Source organism: Danio rerio, chromosome 10 (genome assembly GCF_052040795.2).
Source record: "Danio rerio strain M-AB ecotype USA chromosome 10, GRCz13ab, whole genome shotgun sequence".
Lineage (NCBI taxonomy): Eukaryota > Metazoa > Chordata > Actinopteri > Cypriniformes > Danionidae > Danio > Danio rerio.
The window spans coordinates 11,366,558-11,372,705 of NC_141030.1; the positions used below are offsets into that span (position 1 = coordinate 11,366,558).

General features: G+C 33.7%; 1 protein-coding gene across 4 annotated transcripts in view; it reads right to left on the reverse strand.

The window, feature by feature from the left end:
• The window catches only part of exd3 (exonuclease 3'-5' domain containing 3), a 123,520-nt gene extending 120,684 nt beyond the window's left edge, over nucleotides 1-2,836 (reverse strand). For all 4 annotated transcript variants that reach the window (XR_015500830.1, XR_015500828.1, XR_015500829.1 and 1 more), the window contains exon 1: nucleotides 2,758-2,836. The gene's annotated coding sequence lies outside the window, so the exon portion shown is untranslated. The remainder of the gene's footprint in view (nucleotides 1-2,757) is intronic.
• Between the last annotated feature and the right edge of the window lie 3,312 nt (nucleotides 2,837-6,148).

Genomic DNA, 6,148 nt, shown 5'->3' on the forward strand with positions numbered 1-6,148 from the left:
GGTAGTTTGGCTTGTAACTCGGCCACACAATGTCCGATCTGCCTGAAACTTCACATGGTTGATGAAAGTCCTCTCTTGAGCACATCTACATAATAATATTGAGTCAGAGTCATAGCGCCACCTGCTGGCAGAAGGAATTTTGGCTTGTAACTCGGCCACACAATGTCAGATCTGCCTAAAATGTCACATGGCTGATGAAAGTCCTCTCCAAAACACATCTACATAATAATATTGAGTCAGTCATAACGCCACCTGCTGGCAGAAGGTAGTTTGGCTTATAACTCAGCCACACAATGTCCCATGTGCCTGAAACTTCACATGGTTGATAAGACTCCTCTCCGGAAGACATCTACATGCCAATCTTAAGTCACAGTTATAGCGCCACCTGCTGACAGATGGTAGTTTGCAGTATAACTCAACCACACAAAGTCCGATCTGGCTGAAACTTCACAAGTTTGATAAAAGTCCTCTCCTGAACACATCTACATAACAACATTGAGTCTGTCATAGCGCCACCTGCTGACAAAAGGCAGTTTGGCTTATAACTCAGCCAAACAATGTCCGATCTGCCTGAAACTTCACATGGTTAATAAGTTTCCTCTCCTGAAGACATCTACATGCCAATCGTGAGTCACAGTTATAGCGCCACCTGCTGACAGGAGGAAATTTGGCATAAATCTGTGATTTTCTCAGATTTTTTTTTATATATCGGCTTAAATTATTACTGTTCGCTGTTCTCTGTCATCCTGAGGCCACTGGGCGGCGGTGAGCCCGGGTGCGAGGTCCCTATCATCGCTGCTTGCAGCTTTAATTTTATGTAATTTATTATATACATATAAAAAAACAGAATACAGTCATTAATGAACACAATGGAACAAATATTCAAGTGAAACAAACAGTGATTTATGAATTTCTGCAGAGAGTCAGTATTTAGTTACAGAAATTTAAAAAACAAGTGTAACATTTTAACAAAACAATTTAGTCTTAATTGTATAAATTGTTCAATAAAAGTCTTTATTAAACTTCTTTATGCACTATTAAAATGCCCTACTATGGAGAATCACCATAAACCACAAAACCAACATGTGTTTGTGTTTGTGTGTGTGTGTGTGTGTGTGTGTGTGTGTGTGTGTGTGTGTGTGTGTGTGTGTGTGTGTGTGTGTGTGCTACATTTAATAAAATAGCAGATGATTTAATCCCAACCAACTTACAAATGACCATAAAAGTCATCAAAACAAAAAAAAATAGAATAGAAAAATATATAATAAATAAAAATAATAATAATATATATGGGAATCTGATAATTCCTTTGATCAGTCTAATGCAGTTAACCATTTATGTATTATACATAATATAACCAGAATCATTTTATTTTCATCAAAAAGAACAGAATATAAAATAGATAAGAAATAAAAATTGTTAATTTAGACCTGTATTTTTATTTAACAAAAAATTAATAGCAATGTAAGAAATTTAAAATGACTTATAAGAGCAATTCCAGCGTTATGGATGTGACATTTGCAGTAAAAGTCAAAACATAAATTCACAAAGAAAGTAACATTACACTGAAGCAACTACTTATATTTCCCAAAACAAATGACCACAGAGTTATGAGATCAGAAAAATATCAATCTATAAACATGCTTTATACTTTAAATGAGGAAAATAAACATGCGGTATGGATGTGACAAAAAAAGTTTGCGAGTTTGCAGTATACAATTCTATGAATTAAACTGCACAGCCCAAAAGAAACAAAGCTAATCAAAAGGAAAAGAGTCGGTTCTTTCTTGAACAAACATTACTGATTTTATTTTATTTGACTTTTTGCATTTATAAGGGAAAAGCTTCATTATGGATGTGACATCTCCGTTTTGAATGTGACAGATGTGAAATTGGCACTTGTGTGACTTTGGTAAACCACATATAATAGTTTAAAAATACTGACAGAGACATTTTTATGTATTTCTAAATTACTGTAAAATACAAGCCTACACACAAAAAAAAATTTTTAAAAATGGTTTCTCTATTTTGGTGAAATGTTTTTTTTCATGGCAAGGTTGACATTAGCATGCAATTGCTCCTATATTATATAATAATTATCTGTATACTATATTATATTTAAAAAGTAAAACAGAAAACAGATTAGAAAGTGTTTTAAATAATGATTTTGTCAATATAAAAACACAAAACAACAAATATATTAAAAATTAAGATTGATTAAGAAATCATTTTTTATATAAAAAGAGAACAGAAATAATTATTAACTTAAGTTATCAGATCACATTTTTAACCAGAAGAAGTAGTAAATAGAATCTAAGTTGTTAGCAGTGTAAGAAGTGTTTACAAAACATATTACATAGACTAAATTTATAAATATAACGTGACTTAACATGGAAAACCCCAGCCATTAAGAAATGCATTTAAAACTAGTAAAACTGACTGAGTTTTAGTCTGAACAAAACACACGATAACATCTTCAGTGCTCACTTTCATATAGAAAGTTGGCGTGTACTGCCTGTATTTCGAAAACACAACGTCGTTGCCCTCTAAAATGACATTTTGTTGTTCTCGTCGTAACTCGGAATCCAATAAAATGAATTTCAGCACTGAAGTGGCTAATCTCAACGTGCTAGCAGGAAAGCGTGAAGTGCTTTATTATGAGTCGTAAACAAATTGACAGCTGCTGGCGTTAAAAACAAGGCGACTGTATTTACATGTTTCACCAGAATCAGTGTCAGTTATGAATATTCAACTTACTTAAATAACGATGATGTCAAGCTGCGAGGGGATTGAATGTTGCTGGATAAATCTGTCAGTATATCCGGGCGGAACCATTAAATTCGCTGAAGGTTTATTGCCAACATTTGACGATGTGACACGCGTTCCCTTTAAATATTTGTAAACTTTATATTTGTATAATTAGTAAAGATGGAAAGAACTGTCAAAGTGGCCCAATTATGCGAGCTAAAGTAAAAAAATTAAACGGGACAGTAATAGTTGCGCCAGAATAATCGAGAAATTACAAATTAGTGGCTTAGAAAGAATAACGGGATTCGGGCGACATCTATTGACGAGTCAAGTGAACATCAGCTGTTATAAACCACGAGGACAGTAATCAACCTAAGAAAGTAACACATTTTAATATTATTTTTAAAAAATGTACATGTGGGTCTTGAATTTCTAACAATAAATCTAAATTTGTCAAATTTGTTCTCCGTGTATTGGCGTGGGTTTCTCCGGGTGCTCCGGTTTCCCCCACAAGTCCAAGACATGCGCTATATGTCAACTGAACAAGCTAAATTGGCCGTGTGTATGTGTGTCAATGAGAGTGTATGGATGTTTCCCAGTACTGGGTTGCAGCAGGAAGGGCATACGTTGTGTAAAACATATGCTGGATAAGTTGGCGGTTCATTCCGCTGTGGTGACCCCTGATGAATAAAGAGACTAAGCCAGAGGAAAATGAATGAATAAATGTTACTCATTTTCTTTCAATGTGGGCTAAAAGTCTTTAAAAAACACTATTAAACTACTATTAAATTACAGATGTGCAGAAGTCAATTAAAATCTTGTGTTATACAACAATGATAATAGTAACAGGGCGAGGCAGTGGTGTGCAGTAGGTAGTGCTGTCGCCTCAGAGCAAGAAAGTCGCTGGTTCGAACCTCGGCTCAGTTGGCGTTTTTGTGTGGAGTTTGCATGTTCTCCCTGCCTTTGCGTGGGTTTCCTCCGGGTGCTCCGGTTTCCCCCACAGTCCAAAGACATGTGGTACAGGTGAATTGGGTAGGCTAAATTGTCCATAGTGTATGAGTGTGTGTGTACTGTATGTTTCCCAGAGATGGGTTGCAGCTGGAAGGGCATCCGCTGCGTTAAAAACTTGCTGGATAAGTTGGCGGTTCATTCCACTGTGGTGACCCCGGATTAGTAAAGGGACTAAGCCGACAAGAAAATGAAGAAATGAATGATAATGGTAACAATAATAACACATTTATTATTAAATAATTATGTAATCATTATCCAATAGAACATTTATAAAAGTCTTAACCATCATAAAATAAGAAGTACAACAACAACGATTATTATTAGATTATTTGAGAAAATGTTTATTTATATTTAGATACAAAATATATGGGAAATTATTCCTAAAATTGACATTTTCTTATAAAAAATGTGACAGGATCTGAATTAAGCTTGTCGTCCTCAAAAAAAATCATACAAAAACAAGGATAAGCCATACAATGGTAGAACGCATTTTTGATCACTGTCAGCTTCTTCTCCGTCAAATGGTGTTACTTAGCCTATATTGTCACTAAATGAAGATAATAATATACCAAAACAAGAAACATGGGGACAGTTGTACATTTATTTGTATTATATATTTGTAGATTTTATTATTTTTTTATAAGACCCACCACTCTCTGACAAAGGTCCAGAATTTGTCCCATACAAGTGTTAATTTGACTGTTATGCCATCATAAATAGTGAAAATCACTCATTGAAAACCCTTAAAAATAAAATAATATTTGAATACAATTGTTGTAATCAATGAATTTTCAAATGTACTTTTTTTACAAGAGAGACTAGAAAAACTGTGAAGCTCTACATTATTGTTATTATTGATAATAATAATTATTATTATTGTTATTATTATTATTATTCAAATGGACAAATTCTGACTGAGGAAAGTTGAATGTGCAGGCCATTATGATATTTATTATAGGCTTTGTTTTTAATTTAAAACAGATTATTTTTTTCTTCCCTTTTTCTAAGATATAATATATGATAAAAAAATGTCAAATATGTATTTTAAATACAAAATAGTTTATATTTTTAAATGTATTTGACGTGGTTTATGAAAATGGCTTCATATTTTGTATCAGAATACTTTGTCTTGTATTTTTGTATTTTGAAAATTCAATTCTTGGAGAATGGATGGAAATGACACATTACATAGAAAGAAAGTAACAGACAAATATCAGGGGTAAATTCGGGGGCAGGTCAAAATCAGACAGGAAAATAAGACAAACAACATAAGCAAGTCCTACAGTGGCGATACCTACAGAAATAAATTGGCTGTTTCAAATGCCAGTAGCTATTCTGCAGGTGCTCTTTATAGTTAATTACAAACCTTCATGTAGTATATTAGTATGAGACAAAAATATTAAATAATATTCCAGTCTACTTGTCAAAAACTCCCAAATTTTCAGAGATCTCAAGTTTTATATTGTGTATTGAAGAGTACAATTGCAAAAAGTAAGTTATAAAACTTACATTTTTTATTCTTACAGTAGAGGTGATGCTCAGAGAAAAGCTGTTATAATCATTGTTTACTTCACTAAATTAGTTTAATGGTGGAGGGATTGATCCAATATGCCTAAAGGTTTGTGAAGAAATGTTATGCTCCCTTGTAAAAGTATTTTGTACTATTTTCAAAATAAAAAATACAGGATTTTATTTTGATAAATTTGTGGCTGCTTTATTTTGTAGTTATTTGGATACATGTAAAACTGAGGTAGGCTATTTTGTATTTTAAAAATACACTTCAGCTAAAATTGTGATTAAAAATGTGTTTAAATCTCATAATTAAATAGTAAATGAGGTGCATAGCAGCAAAAAGATCCACTTTTTAAGAAAAAAGAACCACCCCTTTAACCTGGCTAGCTACGGGCCTGCCTTGCACACACTCACACACACACTACGGCCGATTTAGTTTATTCAATTCACCTAGATCGCATGTGTTTGGACTTGTGGGGGAAACCGGAGCACCCGGAGGAAACCCGCTCAAGCGAACACGGGGAGAACATGCAAACATGCAAAATGCCAACTGATCAAGCTGGGGCTCGAACAAGCTACTTTTTTGCTGTGATTGTGCTACCTACTGCTCCACGGTGCTGCTCCAACCTCATTTGTTATTTTATTATTACATTATTTACAAGTTATGTTTATTATTATTATTATTATTATTATTATTATTATTATTATATTTATTTATTTTAAACAATGACAAAAACAAAACAAATCACGAAACGTTATTTATGCGAGAGTGTTCCCCTGACCCTTTGCTCTCCCCAGGGTGACCCTAGTTGTGTATCACAATTTTGAACATTCTTCTCTGGACTTTATCATGTGATCAGCGTCCGAGATCACGTGA